At 39.1% G+C, this 21,003-nt stretch overlaps 1 protein-coding gene across 1 annotated transcript in view; it reads left to right on the top strand.

Moving 5' to 3' along the window:
* LOC109702713 (leucine-rich repeats and immunoglobulin-like domains protein 2) overlaps positions 1-13,230 on the top strand; it is a 176,055-nt gene extending 162,825 nt beyond the window's left edge. The window contains exon 4 of the transcript XR_012439927.1: positions 11,317-13,230. The gene's annotated coding sequence lies outside the window, so the exon portion shown is untranslated. The remainder of the gene's footprint in view (positions 1-11,316) is intronic.
* The last annotated feature ends 7,773 nt before the right edge of the window (positions 13,231-21,003 follow it).

The following is a 21,003-nucleotide window of genomic DNA, read 5'->3' as shown; positions in this document are numbered from 1 at the left end:
TTTCTTCGGGCTGTTTACCACGTAACAGCTTTCATTACTCTAGAAGAAAACTAAATATAATTCATAAACTCTCATGAGATAGGCATGTTCCTAAAAAGTGTGGGCCAAATCAGCTGCTCAAGACATATTTGCATAAGTTATAGCAAGATAGCGGGAACAAGCCATGATATTGCTCTTTATGTAAAGAGAAATATTCATCCTTGAAATTGTGAAATACTTCCATTAAAGGACACTAAAATCCCACAATACTGCATAACAGGAAACTCTGTAATTGTATAATATCACCAGCATGTACCTCGATTATAAAATGTTACAAGTCTTATCAGTACTTCTTGTGAACTAGTTAGTCGCAGAAGGTCACTCCATTAGTTCTTGACTATGTCAAACACAGTGGTACTCATCACCAGCAAGATTTTGAAAAATTCAGAGAACCTCATTAGTAACAATATAATAAACAGTGACGATATTTATACATTTTAAATATTACTTTGAGAATACAAACATACAAATGTGGAGGACTCGGCGGTGAAGCTGCCGCCGTCCAGCAGCCGCATCTTGCAGAAGAGGACCCCATGGAGGAAGGGCATGGGGAGCTGCTCCAACTCGACGTCCACCTTGAACTTGAACTTCATCATCGTGACAGCCAGCGCACAAGCCTCAGATCCGCTGAGCCCCGATCCCCCCAGCACCGTGACCGGGACGCGAACCGCGCGCGGCGGCGGCCGGGAGCGGGGTCACCACCGCCGCCTCTCCCGGCAGCTCGGGCTGGAGCGGCGGCGGCTGCAGGGCTGACCCGGCCGCCCCCGGGGAGCGGTGGCGCTGCAGCTCGTCCCGGAGCCCGCGCCCTCTCCGTGCGCTGCTCGCCGCCATCGCCGCCGCGGGACCCAGGCGCCCCTAGCGGCCGCGGCCGGCATTGCACGGCGGGGCGGAAGCGGGAAGCAGAAGGTGGGGCTCAGGGCGGGGGAGTTCGGGGCTGGGGGCGCCTGGCAGGGAGACGAACCCGTCCAGGCCGTTAGCGGGTCAGGCCTCTCTGGGGTTAGAACAAGACAAACCCAGCCAAAAGAGCGGCCTTCTGCAGCTTCTTCTGCGCCCTTGTGAACAGGCGCAAGCACCTTCAGATTTCTGGTGCTCTCACTTGCCTCTGCTGCAAGGTAGGGACAAAAACGGTGTCACCTCCCGGGATCATTAGGATGATTAATGAGCAAATTAATAGAAGATGCTTAAAATTGGTAACTGCTTAATGCAGTTAGTAAGCTCAGTATATTTAACACGTGAACTCTAATCTTACCTGCATTTATACCCACGCTCCTTTCTTTCCTTTAGCCTCACGGAATGGTTTTCATTTTCTTTTTCAAGATTGATTCTACTACTGATAATGACCTTATTTTCTCTTACTGCCTTTAAAAGAGGAAAAGCATGGGCGGGCGTGGTAGTGCGTACCTGAAATCCCAGCACTGAGGGCCTGAGGTAGGAGAACCAAGAGTTCAAGGCCAGCCTGGGCTACATAGTAGCATCCTCTCTCAAACAAAATCCCCCAAACACCCTGTAACTTCTCTGTTATTTATAAACGCCTCCTCGCTATCAACAATGATCTTCCTTTGGATTGCTCGGCAGGGGTTGAGTGTGGTGGGTGGTTTTCCACCTTGCAGTTGTTGGGAGACCCTGGTTCTTTCTCTCCTGTGGCTCTGCTGTCCTCAAGAGCCTCCCCTTCTGCATGCAGCTGGTGGAAGAGGGGAATGAACTTGAAGTGAGATGTGTGGGAGGATTTCACTGGCCAGGCCCAGAGGCGGCACTCCTTACTTTGATCACAGAGACCTTTTCCACACAGCCATGCTTGCTTGCAAGGAAGATGAGAAGAGTCGTCCCAAAGATGATTCATTTCTGTTTCTCCAGCATTTATATTCACTGAATGAATGAATGAATGAATGCACGACTCTTTTTTTTTTTCCCCTTGTCTTATTCGTCTCAGTTGCTTTTAAGGTATCTGCTTTAGTGTCTCTGCGTCGAGGGCAACAAATGCTAACTAATTTTTTTAGGTGTCTTACCTATCCTCATGAATGCACGACTCTTGAAGAGCAACGTATTCTAAAAATCCTTTAAAGTTCGACTACTCAAAGATTCTATGCTTTTACTGCCAGAATTTCATGCTTTTTTATCCGTTATATTACTCATCCTTTTCTTTTTTAACTTGATAAAAATTGATAGTGATTTGCTAACTTCAGCAATCTTATCAAAGAGCCAGACTTTGCATTTGCTGGTTCTCCAGAATTTCTCTTTTATTCATCATTTCTTTTTTACCTTTCTCATTTTTTCCTTTCTACTTTTCTTGAGATTTTCCTTTTCCCTGTAACTTCTTGAGATGGATTTTAAGATGACTTTCAGTTTTTCTTAATTTCTAATGAAAGTATTTGAGTTTGAACATTTTACTCTAAGAACTGTTTCTGCTGCATCCTGAATATTTTAATATGTAGCATTTTCATTATCATTCAATGAAAATATTTTCCATTTGCATTGTGGTATTACCAGTAACTCGAAAGTAAGTACACACATATTGCATCATTTCTAATCTACTCATTTTCTTTTTTTCTTTTGGCTTTCTAGGGTTTTGGTTGTTCTTTTGCAGTCCTGGGATGGAACCCAGACCCTGACACAAGATAGGCTAGCACTCCACACTGAGGTACATGTGCCCCCAGCATGGATCTGATAATTTTCTCATTACTTTCTTTTAATTGGAATGTATAAACACTACATATAACACATTAGTGATATTAGATTTATGTGTTAGTTTGCTGTTTGATTTCTGTATGTCTTGTGTGTCATTTTGCTTATTATTTTCCTCCATTACTACCTCCTTTATTATGTTCAGCAAATATTTTCTGCAGTGACACCAACAAAATGGTATAATAGACATCTCTAAGCTCCTCTTTCCCATAGGAGCTTCAAAAATCCAGCAACAACTTTTACAACCAATTTTTCAGAGCCTAGAACATATATAAATGCTTCTAGCAACTATGAAAATCAAGAGAAAGATACCTTTAAATTTAAATAAAATTTTGTGACATTTTATATGCCTGTGCCCTGTATTCTCCCCAGCTGAAAAGCATCATTAGAAGATGTCCTCTAAGTGTGAGACCCTGGTCACATATTCTGGAGGGAGCAAAGTACAACTTACTCACAAATTTGTGATTATTCACAAATCACAACTTACTCACAAGTTGCTGTGTATGTCTGTTCTAACCTATTTGGGGGCTAGCAGATGGCTGATAAAAATGCACATTTCTATTTTGCCTAAATCAGAACTCACCCAAACTCAAAGTGGTGGATACTGTTAAAAATTATTGTAGGATACTTTAGCTCACCCCACCCAAAATGTCTGATAGAAATGAGTGTAATTGAGAATGCCTGGGGTTGCTAAGGCTGGGGTGGAGGAACCAGATCATTTATTTTCATTCAGTAGTCTAGGAAAAAAAGACTGATAAAGCCCAACTTCATTCCCAATCAGGCTGAAAGCCATTTCTTAGCTTTTAGATTGTCCTTCCCATTTTCCATTTTAAAAAAAGCTAAGGAATTTTAGCTCAGAAGCAGCCCCCTCAGCCTTCCTGGAAGTTGGATAACACAGGTGACTGTGGGAGCGCTGGGAAGAATTCACTGACGGATGAACCTACTGGGCTTTTCAAAGACAGCCTGGGACACAAGAGCAGGTCCAACTGCAGGGCTCAGTCCTGGCCTATCTCCCTTTGGTTTTGGTTTTGTGGCACTGGGGGATGAACCCAGGGTATTGCACATCAAAGTGATCTTTCAGGCTTAGAGAGTCAGGTATATCTAAAACTCTAATCTATTAATATCTCTTCCTCTCAAATATTGTTAGGAAGAAAAGTTTGATTTATATTAAGTACTCAAATAATACTTGCAGTTATATAAAAATATAAGGTTAGTGAATGATCAATTGTGTGGGCATCCTAGGTGTAGTTTGTGTGTTACAAGTAGAACAGAAACATTCTTCCTTAGTGATAGATTCACATCACACATGCATCTAATGATACCTCCCTTCATCACCATGGTGGTTGGCTGGACCATTTTGGATGATTGGTGGAAAGAAAAGAGTACATCAAATTTTAATCAAGTTTTCAACTTTAATAAAATATTGCTGTTTGTTACATTTTCTTGTATTTTCTCAACTTACAAAGACAGCAATGTCTTTGCATGTTTTTGTGCCCCTTTTTAAATGGGTCTAATCTTAATACAAAGGGGTGATTGGGAAAGGAGTGGCAGGGACAGGGTGGCAGGGACACAGGTGGGGCAGAGCCCCGGCCCCACTTTAAACACACATAACGGTCACTTGACCATTTCTATCACCCCTGTAAAAAACGGGGAGGTAGAGGTCATCCTTCAATTATACACACTCCTGCTGGTTTGAGATGTTGTACCACACGTGCAGGTTCTGCTGCATTTGCAGTGGCGAAGTTGCTCCAACGTCTCGTTCCTCAAAATGCACGTCATCAGTGAGGCTGACATCTTCAAACTCTCCCTCATCACAGACAACTTTATGTTCATCCTGGGGAACTGGAAAACATCATCAAAAATGAAATTAGCCAGGTTCAGAAAGCCAAAGGCCACGTTTTTCTCTCGTGTGGAAAACAGACCCAATACAAATACAAGCAATATTATAAAAACAGGTCACGCTAAGGGGACAGGGAGAGTAATAGAAGGAAGTTAAGAAGGTGAATATGGCTGATGTACTTTCTTTACAAGAATAAATATAGAATTTCTAAACCTCTTGAAATCACCATAAGGAGGGGTCTAAGGTAGAAAGAGAAAAATAGAGGAGATGAACCAGTTTGGACTTTAACACACATATACATAGAAATGTCACAGCAAAACTCCCTGTAAAGCTATTAATCAAACAAAAGTGTCTTTTTTCAAAAACAGATAACAGGAAGATAAAACAGGTCCTGGGGGGGGTTACTAGTGGGAGGGGGGAAGATATATGGAAAGGGTGTAGGAAGATGAATATGGTAGAAATATTTTGTACTTATGTATGAAAATGGAAAAATGAGACCTGTTGAAACTGTTCCAGGAATGGGGGAGGGGGGATAAAAGGATAATTATGGAGGGGGTGAATTCAACTATGAAACATTGTAAGAATTTTGTAAGTGTCACAATGAACACCAAGTACACCAGTAATATGATTTTAAAAAGAACAATACAATTTAAAAAACAAAAAACATTCCTTGAGGGGTCCTGGGGTCCTGGGGTCCTGAGCACAGCTGTGGGTGACTGCTAGAACTTGCCTTGCCACATTTTGTACTGGTCGTCAAGCTGGAACTTCAGATCCTGAAGATCCCAGGTTAATTCCACATTGTGTCTGGGCAGTGTGCAGATGGTCTCTGCCTTCTTGTCTTCAATCTTCTTCAGCAGTGCATTGAGGGCAATGCATTCTCCAATTGCCCCCACTGGTACCCCTTGAGGCTCTAGGTCTTCTACCATCACCTCCAGGAGGCAGTCTTTTGGTGCCTCTGTCTCGCCAGTTGACTTCTGGTTGGCAGCCACCTGATCTCGATGGGCCACCATGTCTTCCTGCTGGTGGCACAGGCACTGGACTCCCTCCTCCTGCCAGCTGGGAACCTCCTGGCTATTCACCTCCATGATAACCTTGAGGTCGTCTAGGTTTTCTTGCAGCTGGCCCAGCTTCTGCACTAGCTTCTTCTTCACATTCTGCTCCTCCAGCAGGGCGGAGGTCAACTTCATATTGTCATGCTGAAGCTGGGCCAGCTGCTCCTTCAGCACCGCGCTCAGGTCAGTCAAGGTCTCCTGGTTCTCCATGCTCTTCATATCCTCCTTTCCATCCACTGCCTGCTCGCCTGGGATTCTGGTTGCCTGCTCCAGTGCCAGGAGCTGCTGCTCCTGGTCCTCTTTGAGGTGACTCAGCCTGTCATTCTCCCTCACTTGGGCCTCTAACTGACCCTCCAGGCACTCTAGTGCTTTTCTCAGCTGCCGAGCCTCCTCCTCCAGTCGCTGCTCTGCTGCACTGGGCCCGGCTGGGGGCTGTGGAGGTGATGGCTCTTCCAACTGGCTCCTCAGTTCCTCCAGGGTGCTTTTCAGTTGGAGAACCTCTTGGGTGCTGCGCTCCTTCTCTTCCTGCAGGATACGCATGGCTGCTGAGGTCTGCTGCAGCTGGCTGGAGGACTCCAGCAGCCTGGCCTCGGACAGCGCCAGCTTCTTCTCAAGCTCCTCCCTGCTCAGCTGCATGGCTTCTTTTTCTGCCAAGAGGATTTGAAGCTTCTTCTCCAGCTGCAAGTTCTTCAAGTTCTTCTCTTTCAGATCTTCGGTTTTGTTGTTGCACACATCGAGGGCATCTCGCTCCACATCATTCTTCCTGGATATGACCACGGCCTCCCAGTTTATGACGGGAAAATCCTCATATGCAAGCTTTTTGCTACTATTGGTGCCAGTGTCTGGTGAAGGGACACTGGCAGGTAATGCACCCTCACAAGCTGTTGGTGCAGGAGCACTGAGGTTTGGGGGCACATCCTCACAAATAGTGGGGAGCTCAGGGTTACCATTTTTTATCTTTTGCTTTTTCTTTCCCCCTTCAGGCACACTAAGGTTGTTCCTGAGCTGGAAGGCTCTCAGCATTTTCTTGGCCGAGGCCAGTTTCTGAAGTCTGACTTCTTAAGAAATAGCTGGTCTAGGAGGAGGAAGGTGGCGGGTCCACATGACCACACAATCTACCAGCTCTTTCTCAAACACTCAAGATCTTTGTCCACCACACACAACCGTCTTCCTCCACCAGTTATCACGATATATCTCTACCACAATCGACAGTCTTCCTCCACCTCTTATCACGATCTCTCTACCACTCTCCACAATCCTCCTCCACCTCTTATCACGATGTTTCTGAATATTCACACCAATCTTCCTCTAACACACAACACGGTCTTCACACACCACGATCTTTCATCTCCACCACAAAACCCCAATCTTCCTTCCACACACACCTCAATCGTCCACACACCCCAATCTTCCTCCCACACACGCCACAATCAACTCCCACACACACCACAATCAACTCCCACACACAGAAACAGTCTTGTCCCCCCCCCCACACACACACACCACAATCACTAGAAACACTCAGCGCACCACGTTCCTCCGCCTCTAGCCAGCACCGCGTCCTCTACTCCAACAGCTCGCAGCGGTGTGAGCCAGAAGAGGCAGATGCAGGGGATGCTAGGCAGCATGGAATGTAGAATGTGGGCGTGGCCTGAATCCTCGCACGCCATTGGTGGGTGAGTAAGATGCAGGAGAAAGGGTTTGTGAGGGCTGGGCAGGGTCACAATGAGAGCAGGTGCAGCCCCTGCCCCAACCCCACCCACCCACTGAGGGTGGGGGTGGGGCAGGTCTCCCTAGGTGCATGTGCAGAGCTTTCAAGGCAATGGCTCATGGCATCCTTCACAGAGTTCTAGTTACCTGAGGCTCCTAAGAGGATGCTCTCTGGCCACTGCCTTGGTCCTCCTACAATGTAGACCCCTGACCAGGGGGCCTTGGGCCTCAGGAGGTGGTCAGCAGGTGACTGCATCACTTTACAGTCCCTTTCCTGACTCCTCACAGCCATGTCCCATACTTCCACGTTTTAAAAATCACATGCAGGGTATCCCGCTTCCAGTCCTCCACACAGTCCCCTTTCCACTGCCCACCCCTACCTTCCTGAGGGTCCCTTATCTCACTAGAGTATATGATTCCCAACCAGCTGGATCCAGCCCTGATCTCCTACTTCTCAGCTGCTGCTCCTCCCACACCTCCAAGGTAAATAAAATTAACTCTCATTAGTCTTAAAAGCATGAACTTGTGGAGAAAATGTCTCCATTAATCCATCTATTAACCAAAAATGTCAAAGAAAAATAAAGAAACACATGAAACAAAGAAATGTACACTTGAATAATCTGTAATCTAATTTTATGAGAACTACCATAATTCAAATATCTCCCTACCCAGTACTGGAGGCTTAACTCTGGGTCTCACATTTGCTAGGAAAGTGTTCTCTTCTACCTACTGAGGTAAGACCTCAGATCAAAGACCTTTCTATATTTTTATCTAATTAGAATTATAATGTAATTAGAAATGTAATAACTGGGATTCCTCTGTGCAAAGGCAAAAATAAATTATGTTGTCTTTTTTTTCATATGTGCATACAATGTTTGGGTCATTTCTCCCCGCTACCCCACCCCCTCCATTCCCCCCTGACCCCTCTCTCTCCCTCCATCCCCCTCAAAATGGGGCAGAAACTATTTTGCCCTTATCTCTAATTTTGTTGAAGAAAGAGTATAAGCAATAATAGGAAGGATCAAGGGTTTTTGCTACTTGAGATAAGGATAGCTATACAGGTATTTGACTCGCACTGATTTCCTGTGCATGTTTGTTACCTGCTAGGTTAATTCTTCTTGATCTAACCTTTTCTCTACTTCCTGGTCCCGTTCTCCTATTGGCTTCAGTTGTTTTAAGGTATCTGCTTTAGTTTCTCTGCGTTGAGGGCAACAAATGCTATCTAGGTTTTTAGGTGTCTCACCTATCCTCATACCTCCCTTGTGTGCTCTCGCTTTATCATGTGATCAAAGTCCAATCCCCTTGTTGTGTTTGCCCTTGATCGAATGTCTGCATATGAGGGAGAACATATGATTTTTGGTCTTTTGGGCCAGGCTAACCTCACTCAGAATGATGTTCTCCAATTCCATCCATTTACCAGCGAATGATAACATTTCATTCTTCTTCATGGCTGCATAAAATTCCATTGTGTATAAATACCACATTTTCTTGATCCATTCATCAGTAGTGGGGCATCTTGGCTGTTTCCATAACTTGGCTATTGTGAATAGTGCTGCAACAAACATGTGTGTGCAGGTGCCTCTGGAGTAACCTGTGTCACAGTCTTTTGGGTATAGCCCCAAGAGTGGTATTGCTGGATCATATGATAGATCAATGTTTAGTTTTTTAAGTAGCCTCCAAATTTTTTTCCACAGTGGTTGTACTAGTTTACATTCCCACCAGCAGCATAAGAGGGTTCCTTTTTCCCCCACATCCTTGCCAACACCTGTTGTTGGTGGTGTTGCTAATGATGGCTATTCTTACAGGGGTGAGGTGGAATCTTAGTGTGGTTTTAATTTGCATTTCCTTTATTGCTAGAGATGGTGAGCATTTGTTCATGTGTTTTTTTGCCATTTGAGTTTCTTCTTTTGAAAAATTTCTGTTTAGTTCACTTGCCCATTTCTTTATTGGTTCATTAGTTTTGGGAGAATTTAGTTTTTAAAGTTCCCTATATATTCTAGTTATCAGTCCTCTGCTACAGCTGGCAAATATTTTCTCCCCCTCTGTAAGTGTTCTGTTCAGTTTAGAGACCATTTCTTTTGTTGAGCAGACACTTTTTAGTTTTATGAGGTACCATTTATCTATGCTATCTCTTAGAGGACCTAAGCAAACTACGCAGTCAAACTCACCTAACTTCTGATGTAAGGAACTGCTAGAAAATAAATAGATGTTTTAATCGACTTGGCTTGTGCTAATTTCTTGTACAGAAATTGAAAGCTAATTATGGGCACTAAGTCACTTTGTTTAGTGACACTACAGATGCTGTGGCCATGCAGTACTCACTTCTGATTCCTTTCATAGAGCACAGGGTGTTGATAGAGATTTTGTAAATCATGACTGGGTGTGAAAAATTCCATAAAAATTTGGCTTTAAAAGTTTTGGGTGTCTTATTTAGTATCCAGCATTTCTGTGTAACTGTGGGATCAATTCATTGCCCATTGTTGTGTGAGAGGAAGAGAACATGATCTCTCTGAAAGGCCAAAAATATTCAATATTGATGGCAGATTCTGGTAACTCCAAACTTATTTTCCATTGTGAAATGATATGATATTTAGTTCAGTCATTTTGACCTCATTTCTGCTGCTAAAATCAAGGGAGAAATCGGCTCTGAGAAAGAATTTAAGAATCAACACCATGGGGTTAAACTTAAACTTAAAAAATGGTGTAAACTTTTCCAAATATACTTTAATGACATTGATTAGAGGTCCAATAGTTAACCATAATCTGTATATAAAAGAGATAAAAGTACTGCTTTAAGTTTTGGGAAAAATATACTGTTTGAGGAAATAGAGTGCCTGATGTAGTATAGCTACAAAAACTCTGATGATCCATTGATATTGATACCATGAGCTTTTTGGGGGTTAGGTATTGGGTTAGAACTCACAGCCTCATCTCCCACTTGTGCCATAAGCCAGTCCTTGGAGCATGTGTACACTGCCACACAATTCCTAAATTGAGCCAGTGATAAGGTTTTAATTACTTTTAGCTAAAAATCTACTACCAATATGTAGGTATTTTCAATTAGTTAATTTGGTTGGAGAAGTTATTAAAATAATCTTATTTTAACACTTTAAAACCACAGTCATTTTTTGCATTTTATACCTCACACTACTAAAATGTTCCAATAAGTTTAAAAATCTTAGTAAATATAAATTATTTGGAATTTCTTCTTCAGTAGATTAAAGTTTCAAAAAGTCATTAAAAGCAGATTTCTGTGCTCCTTAATCACTCTGGTTTTATAATAAATATGAATTTTAACTTATTAAAAAATCTAAGAATATATTCTTCAAAAACTAAAGTAATACACTAAAATTGGAATTTCAATTAAAAAGATTGGAATAAATTAGCAATTTTCTATAAAACTAATAAATATCCAGTGAACTGAGTGCATACTATAAACACAGAAGTTTTTAAAATAAATTGGCTTTAACTTACACCACGTGCACTAGTCTATCCTACCTTTTATTATCTGTAAAAATAAATCTCTGGTTAATATGCAAGAGTGTTATGGGGTATGAAAACTCTCTCTCTTTGTATCTGTTTCTATTTCTATCTCACCATCACTCATGCACTCTCTTTCTCTTACCATTTTTGATAAAAAGTGACAAAGGGATAATTTAATTCTACAAATCAGTTTCAGTATGTAATAATAATTATAAAAACTTATGAAAAAGAAAGTTTTAACAAATAAGTGAATGCATTAAAAACAATATGTGGTTTAATTGTCTACCCAAACCATGTCTATTTGGTATTTGGTAGCAGTACTCCAAACAAGTATATACCACTTTGAAATTATTTCATGACATGGCTTTCAAGCCAGAAATGGTGACTTTCACCTCAGAAAAAACATTTATATAAAATTTCTATTCTATCAGTAGTCACAGTTTTTAAACATATGTATTGTCTAAAATTTTGCTGGAAATTCCATTGTTTGCATGTTTGTCTCTTTTGCAGGGCTTTGGTTACGTGAGTGTTGGGAAGCAGGTGTTGCAAAAGAGTAAGTGGAGGTGACAGAACAGAATAAAGGAAGGACTACATCTATATCTTGGCTCAAACTCATGGCACACATTTGTCTTTAATACTCTGGATATGCTGCCACTTTCACTGTGGGAACAGTACTGATGCCACAGAGAAGGAAGCACGCAGAATTCTCTAAACTGATGCTGCTGAAGACCAAAACATTCCCTGCTGTGACCGAAGCCATTCTGCCATTGCTGTCACAGAAACTGAAATAAAATGATGACTGTTTTATTTGATTCAACCGACAGTGCTTCTCTGTCCCTATGCTTACTAACCTGTCATCTCACCTTGCTGATTTTCATGTTTGTTTTTTACTCAGCATTCTAAGAGTGTTTACTATGTTTTATTAATAATTAGTGTAAGTAATGATCACCTTTCTTGGCTGTAGGAATACATACTTCATTGAACAGATTCTTACTACCTTGAAAAGTCTGTAAATACACCATTAGACTAAGTCATACAAAAAAAAGAGATACTAAAGCTACCTCATGGTAGTAAGTACAGTACAGAAAATTAAAAATATTAACACACTAGATAGTGACTTATCTATACCAGATGAGACAACACGGAAGACATCACTGAGGAGGTAATTTTTAATACATCAACTGCATGCTTGGAAGGAATCAGCCATCTAAAAATGGTGCATAAATATTCTTGATACAGAGAATAATGGGCGGAGATACAAGAAAGTAAGAAGAAGCAGGCACTGTCAAGGGCTAGGGGTTGAATGTTTCCAAGCCATTCATGTTGGGAACTTAATCGCCAGTGCAATGGCATTGATAAGTCAGGTCTGTGTGGACTAGGGACACTTATTACTCCTCCTGCCATGTGCAGACAAAGCATTTGTCCCTCTGGAGGATGTGGGAGCAGAGACTGGGCCTGCTAGGACTTTGTGCTTGGACTTCTAGCTTCTAGAACTCTGATATATTAAATTTATATTCTTTATAATTACCCAGTCTCAGGTATTCTTTTGTAGCGGCACAAATGAACTAAGACATCAGGTAATCAAAAGAAAGTTAGTGTGACAATGTTTGGGGATAAGTGACTTGGAGGTTTTAGCAAGTCTAACAATATGCCAATTTAAAACAAGGACAATGAAATTTATTTATTTCAAACAAAAAGTGACATATAGCCATCTTAATTTTCCAGTAATTTAGAATAAACCAGAGGTAATGAATTATCGTTCAATATTAACTTATAAAAACATAGCAATTTTTTGTCTTGGAGTTCTTTCTTGGTTGCTTTTCAGTAAGCTGACTGTCATGTTTCAAGTTGCCCTGTGGAGAAGCTATATGTCATGGGACGGAGGGAAGCCTCTGATAACAGATAGGATTAGAACTGAGTCCTTGAGTCCAGCATCTGGAACAGAATTTGGACAGTAATAATGCAAATAATCTTCTAATTAAATCCTCCCCCCATTCTAGCCTTCAAATGAGACTGCAGCTCTGACTGACAGCTGACTGTATGTTATGAGACAATCTGAGCCAGAAGAGCCCAAGTAAGCTACCTTGGAAATTAGGATGTGATGCATGCATGTTATTTTCAGCTATGACGTAATTAATTTGTGACACAGAAAGAGAGTGAACAAAAATTCTAGAAATGATATTTTACCAAATAATGTAATACAGTATTTTCAGATGTACTATATTTGAATTTGCTAAGCTATATGTAAAAATATGAAAACTATAATACCGTATCAATAGCTGAGAAGTCAAATAAGATTCCTACATTACTTATGAAATCTCAATGTACGGAAAGCCAGAAACTCAATGTCTTCCTGGTTAGAAGAAATTGCTGTGTCAATAAGATGCTTCTTTTCTTGAAAATAAAAAATGTTTTTAAAGATCAGCAGTTTGGTCAGATGTTAAACTAGAAACAGAGCTTGTGGTTTTCTTTATGCAATAAAATAACAATAAAGTTTAAAATGCTATGACAATTAGAAACCAGAAGCAGACAGAAAATATTGAAAATGTAGGAGATAGTTTATAGCAGCAAGACAAGAACTAGACAGAGAGCAGTGAGGTGAATCATATTGAGGGTGGAACATTAAGGGAAAGATTTATTAACTGCTGCCTTGACCTGTTGGTCTAGAATAATCTTAAATCTTCTAGCATTCAGGATTTATAAGAATGGTCCATAGGCAATAAAAATGTCATTCCCATATGAAAAATGTCAAACTAGTAATATAATGCAGTCTTATGTGCAATTTGAATTTTATAGTAGCTACAACAAAAATATAGAAACAATTTAAATTTATTTTAAAACATTTTATTAAACCTGTTTATCCAACGTAACACTGTATCAATATGAAACCGACATAAATTTCATTAGCTGATATATAATACAAACTTTTTCTTCCAAAGTAATATGTGTTATTTACCTCTCAATTTGAACTAGCCATGTTTCAACAACACAGTACCTACATTGGCCATCATGGCTCAGACCTTATTCCATTGCAAATATTTTCTTTCATTTATAATACACAACATGCTCTATTATGACTGAAGTGGATTGTTCCAAGCAAACCTGTATAAATAAAATGTAAATTCATTACAAGTAGTCAAGTTAATATAGATTATTGAAAACTGACATCCATTAATGTAAAAAAGGATTGCAATGTCCCTGCTTATATTTTAGGGTTTGCATTTGAAGTAGTTTTATAAGTTGTTTGAGTAAAGCTGGAAGAAATTGATGAATTGGTAATAAAATTCCCCTTTGAAGATGAAAATTGAGGGATGGCCCAGAAAAGAATTCCTAGGGAGTCAATAAGGCCATGTCTTTAACTGAGCTTCCCAGTACAGAATAGGAAAAGCACAGCTTATGGACTTCAACCCACCAACTTGGATTTGCTAGCTGATGTCAAATAGTGAAAACGCATCAGTGTTATAACCAAGAGCTATGTGTGTGCATGCACTGGTGCAGAACGGGAGTGACAGTTTAAGAATGTACTACAAAGACATTGAAAATTGTTTACTGCTTTTAGATATTTGAGTTTTTCTTTGTAAGCATTTTAAATATGTTACAATTCAAAAGAAATAATTAGGATGGACTGCTACAAATATCTGAGAGACTTTGGTTATATTTATCATAGAGCTTTCCTGATAGAGAATTTAGTCCCTCAAAAGTAATTATCTGATGACTGCAATTGTTATGGCAAAACAATGATGATGGGGAGGTAAAAATTATATGTGATTCCTTTTATTTCTAATAGACTCCTTCTTTTAAGCAGGTATATATTGACTTTCTAGTAATCAACAACTTAATTTAAAAATTAATCCTTATCACTGAAAAAAGAAAAATTTAAAGTTAAACAAAACAATGCGAATGTTTCCAAAGTACACACTTGCTACCCATAAATAAACTTGACATGAGTTTGATGTCTACACATTCATTTGTAGTGCTTCTAGTATTCATTTATGTATTTAAGTATATATACAAATGTGTGTCTTTATATGCAATTGTATGTTACAAAAAAGAAATCATAGTGACAATTTTCATGTTATTTCCAGGTTATATTATTATCTTGTTTTCCAGGATATTTTGTGCTTCCACGTTATCATTTTCAATGATACCATCTCTCTCCAGACTAGTGTGTATAAACTTAACACAGTAACAGTTAAAGGCTGTTCCAAAACAAATACCATCCTGTACTTTCTCATGTCAGTGTCAATAGGCTTTTATTCTTACTCATTTTTCACAAACTATAAGTGAGCATCATTTCATACCTGTAAAGGATGCCAAGAGTTGGAATTATCCTGCCAAATAATAAGTATTTAATATTGTCATTATGATGTATTTATTTTCAAAATAACCATTAATGCATTTTGAACAGCTTTTCAGTATAAAACACATCATATGAAACACATCTCTACGTAGGAACATCCAAACAATATATAAATCAGAAAATATTAGGTTTCCTATTCCTGTCCCCTAAACGACAGAGGAGTTCCCTTTGAAAAGGTAAATAAACATGCTGGTGGTGTGGCTCAAGTGGTAGAGAGCCTGCCTAGCAAGTGTGTGTTCCTGAGTTCAAAGCCCAGTAATGCTAACGTTCAATAAATATACTTTATTCTTTGCTTGAACGAATCAGTGAAATCAGCAAATTACTGACACCATAACAACTAAATATTCATTATTATTTTCCTGAATATTATATATTTTGATAAAATTCTGTTAATATTTATTTTCTTCTATTAAAATCTTATTAATTACCACTCACATATACAGACACACACATGAAAACATGTAGTACTCACGTATGTGGACTCTTACACCCTGATTTCAAGTAAAAAAGATTCCTGAATATCTTAAAACTTTCTTTGCATAAACTTGATCTCCTAGAAACTGAGTGGAATGGCAGTCACCAGAGGCTGAGAAGAATAGGAAGGAGACAGGGATGGGCAAAGGTTGCTCAGTGACTACTAAGTTCTCAATAAGACATTCTGGCTGCTATTCCCTAAAAGGGATACTCTAATAGACAGAGATCAATCTGGTACTGTGCATTCTAAAAGAAAGAAATAGTACTGAGTATTTTTGCCATAAATAGTGACAAAAGTTTAAGAGGACAGATATGTTTAATCTGGTCACACAATGACTGCATGTGTAACATCACATCATATTCTGCTAAGATGCAGTTTTTGTGTGTTTTTATGAATTGAATCAAGATAAATGTAATTAAAACAAAAAGAAAAAAATATTGTGCCCAGACATGTTAATTTACCAGATTGCATTTTAATTTTTTTTGAACCAGGGTCTCACAATGTAGTCAAGGGTGGACTTGAGGTCTACCCTCCTGCCTCAGTGTCCCTAGCACTGGAATTGAATTCCAGGTGTGTGCCACCTACATTATTGCATTTCTTTGTCTTAAAAGTTCTACTGCATAAAACTAATTCCAGAGGAAAAGCTACTTTTTTTAATGCATATCTTAAGTGATTTTTTCTTTTGAAATAAAATCTCACTTTACCATTAATACGGTAGGTGTGGCAATTTAAAATAAAGCCTAAAATCAAACATTTTTCCTCTAAATACATATCTAATGTTCAAATTAATTACCTGTAGAATTTTGAGTTAATATTAAAATGCATGTCTTTTGGAGTATATTAATTCATCCTATGCTTTAAAATTTTTTTCCATTACGGTACAGCTTTTACATATCAAAAACTCGTGCTGCTCACCTAGGATTTATTCTACCTAGATTTTAATGCAATTCAGTTCCAATCAGAATCTTCTCCACATCCCTTAGCCTCCATATACTATTGAATTATCCTTCTCAGTAGTCTCTGTTGCCTCATTCTGAGGCATTTTAAGTTATGTAGGACTCATATCACGCTGAACATTCTAAGATGGCTGCCTGAAACCAGTTTTATGATATTATCAAAACAGAGGCCATTTTGTTTTAACAACATAATTCTATATTTTTTATTAAAATATTGAGTTCACATGTTGGTTAACAAAACTGCTGATAAACTTGCTAATCCTTGAAATATGTGACATAATTTTTTATATCCAAATGTAAGTATATCTGGATGATTGTGACTGAGTTAGTTTGAACATAGTGTATGTTTATAATTTGGCATAAATCTCAATTTTTATTTTAATGTATATAATATTTGTCAACAATATCCAGATATTGTAATATACTCTGTAAAAATTTTACATTTATTTAAAATGTAAATCTTATAAATGTTTGAATGAAGACTTATAGCAATTCTTACATTGTTGGTATTATTATTATAAATATCTGGGTTGTTAAATTGTTACTACTTTCATCTGTATGACATCCCCACTCCTTATTTTAAGGGAAAAGAATGGGAAGCATAAACTAGAAACCTTGGGACAAAATTATTATAGTATCTCAAATATTTTCCATCATATCTTTTCATAACACAATAAATATGAAACTGTGATCAATTTGACAAGTCACTTCAAATAGAAAAAAATGTGGAAACCAAATGACACAAGTGAGTCATTAGGCATCAATAGTTAATTACAAAATTGACTCACATATGTGTAATCTTTCTTGAATTCATTTATTCTTTTTTTCGCTCTAAACATAGATATTGATTTCAAGGATAAAGTTAAAAATAGGAAATAGTCCATGTTCTCCTCTCAAGCATGTCAGAAGGGTAAACAGAAATAAATAATACTAAAAGTTGTATAATTTTTCACAAAATAAACTCAAAGTGGATAATAGGACAAAATGTAGGACACAAAACTATAAAATTCTTGGAAACGAAGCCAAGAGACAATGTAATGACTTGGTTTAGTAAAGACTTTTTAGGTAGAACACCAAAGGTATATTCTGCAGAAGAAATTTGTACGTGAACATCAGTAAATTTAAACCTTATGCTCTGAGAACACTGATAAGTGAATTAAAAGACAAGCTGCAAACTGGAAGAAAATATCTCCTAAGCACATCTATAAAATCACACAAAGAATTCTTAAGATTTATCAGCAAGAAAACAATCTGTTTGGCATGTTGACACATGCCTCACATGCCTGTAATCCCAGCACTCAGGAGACTGAGGCAGGAGAATTCTCAGTTCAAGGCGAGTCAGGGTTGCATCACAAGTTCCAGGCCAGCCTAGGATACTTAGTAAGACCCTATGGCAAAAACCACAACAAAAATCAAAGCCAACAAACAAAAACTCTTAATTATAAATGTACAAAAGAGCCTATTAAGTTGTGTCCTCCACACAGCAATGACATTTCATTTTGATATACACAGGAACCAGGCAGACACCTTCTCAAACCCTGAGAAAAGTGACCTATTTGGCCATTCCTGAATACAACCAGATATTTGCTACAGTGTGAAACCAGATCTAGGATGAAACATGGTGAAACTGGTTTCAGCCTTAAAGAACACCATGGTGGAGACAGGCTAGCAACAGGGAAAGAAAAAAGCGTCCATGGGACTCAGCCTTTCCCAGCAAAATGTCACTCCATACTAAACTCCTCCTTTCCACACCCAGAACCATCTGTGGACCTCTCCTCCAATGGTCATTTTATGGTCAGGGTGGCAGTAGTAAATTTTCCCAAAAGGGGAGTCTCTCTGCTGTTCAGACTGGAAACAGTGCATCCTGGGTAAAGGAAAATCTGTCCTCAATGTGACCTCCCAGGTACAGCCCTCTGTGAGTATTGGATGCATCTCATACATTCAATTAAGAACCTGGGAATCAGCATAAGTGCATGCCCAGAATACCCCATGTTGGAGGACAAGACCTTGTCAATCAAACCTGTCAATCAGCCTTACTCCTCTTTCAAAGACTGCCCAGATTTTTCTTTGAAGAAAGATTCAGTCCTCTGTGCTGGCCAGAGCCCACTGCTCTATCTTTTCCAGTGCTTCTCCTTTCCTTTCCTTTTCTATGAAACTTTGCTACTGCTCTGCAATCTGTGTTCTGTCCAGTGCTTTATTCTGAGATGCAAGGACTTGACCAGTGCCTTCTAAGAGCTCTGACTGGGTCCATGTTGACCTACTGTTTCATCCCCACTCATTACCATCTCATTGTATTCAGGACCCTTGTGCAGTTCCCACTGCCAGTGCTATCTTGTGCTGGTCCACTCCTGACCCAGACTAAAACTGGCCCACATGAGGATTCAAAGAAGGAAGTCCCTCATCTGTGGGATGGACCCAAGCCAGTCACCAGTAAAAAGTCATGAATGATCCTTTTACTCGTAAAAACCTGTCCTTTTACTGCACCTCCTCCTAAAAGGTGGAAAGCCTATCTGCTGTGAGGCTTATTTCAGGCAGTGTCTCCTTATTCTCTGGTCAATGAAGTAACTTCTCTGCAATAACCAAACTTCTCTCAAGTTTCGTCATTGGTTCTAAGAGGAAGAAGACCTAGTTTATGCCAAAGATTGCTGGGTCAGGTTAGTTCTACTTTTTATTTTTAAGGAACCCCCATACAGTTTTCCATAATGTTTGTACTAATTTTCATTCCCACCAGCAGTGTACAAGGGATCCTTTTTCTCCACATCCTTGCTACCACTTGTTATCTTTTGCCTTTTTTTTTTTCTTTAGTTATTTTTTGGAAAGGGTCTCACCTTTTGGCCTAAGGCCAACTTCAGACCTTGATCCTCTTATCCCTACCAGTAACCGGGATTACATGTGTGACTACTATACTAGCTTGTTGGTTAAGATGAAGACTAGCTAGTGTTTTGCCTGGTCTGGGCTCAGACTGTGCTCCTCCTTATCTTCACCTTCCAAGAGTCTCTGGAATTACTGGCTTATAGGCTTGAGTCGCCATGTCTGGAAGTTAATGTCTTTTTGCTAATGGAGTGAAGTGATATCTCATCGTGATTTTGATTTGCATTTCCCTGACAACTAACGATGGTGAGCATTTTTATTTTTATATACCTGCCAACCATTTGTGTGTCTTCATCTGAGAAATGTCTGTTTAGCTAGCTGCCAATTTATTAATCAGACATCTCGTTGTTCTTCTCTATTCTTTGTTTTTTTTTAATGTTCTTTTTCTTGTTCTTTTTTTCCTGTAGTTTTTGTTATAGTTTTGTTAGTTTGCTATTGAGTTTTTAGAACTCATTATGCATTCTGCATATCAATCCATTGTCAGATGCACAGTTTGTAAATATTTCACCCATTTTGTAGGCATGTCTTCACTCTGGGTATTATTTTCTTTACTGTGCACAGCAGCTTTTTAGTTTTTTAAACAATGCCATTTGGCTATTTTTTTCTTCTGTTTCCCGAGGTTTTCCTATCCTATGTTCTGGAGCATTTCCCCTGTGGTGTCTTATAGTACTTTTGTATTTTGGGTCTTACGCTGAGTCTTCAGTTCATCTTGAGCAGATTTGCTTGAAAAGCTAAGCACAATCTTACTGAATGATACAGCAGTCACACTACTAGATATTTGTGAAGTTAGTTAAAAACGTATGTCCACAGAAAGTCTGCATATGAAGGTTCAGATCAGTTATATTCCGAACTGGCAAAAACTGGAAGCAACCAGTAGGCAAATGGATAAATCAACCATGATACATCTGTAAAATATTATCTTATTCAACAAAGAAAACAAATGAGTGATCAAGTTCTGAACAGTCATGGAAGAATACTCCATGCTCTGGATTGAGAACATCCACAAAAAATGATTTCAGCTACATGACATGACATTCTGGACACAGCAAAACTATGGAAGCTATAAATTTCAGTGATTGTCACTGGGAAGGACCAAGGATGAGGAGATGGAGCTCAGATTATGTTCAGGGGAGGGAAACCAATGCAGAGGATACTGTAGTGGTAGACGCGTGACGCCATGTATTTGGCAGAAACCACATGACCGTACAGCAAAAATTAAACACTAAACCATGGATTTTAGATAATAATAACATATCAATATTACCAACCAGTTTAAAAAATATACTACTCTAATGTACAAAGTTAATAATACAGGAAAATGGTGGTGGGGGGGTGGGAGGACAGTTTTTAAGAAATGCTGTCATTTCTGCTTATTTTACTTAATCCTACACCAAAAATAATGTCTATTAACTTGAAAATTATGTCCATCATAATATAGATTCACTAAGTTAACATAAACTTTCACAGGGGACAAGGAAAACCTTGTAGAAAATATTTTTATTTAAGACTGAAAAATAAAGGATAATCTTCCAAAT

This window comes from Castor canadensis, chromosome 12 (assembly GCF_047511655.1).
Source record: "Castor canadensis chromosome 12, mCasCan1.hap1v2, whole genome shotgun sequence".
NCBI lineage: Eukaryota > Metazoa > Chordata > Mammalia > Rodentia > Castoridae > Castor > Castor canadensis.
This window is presented reverse-complemented; position numbering and strand designations above follow the sequence as displayed.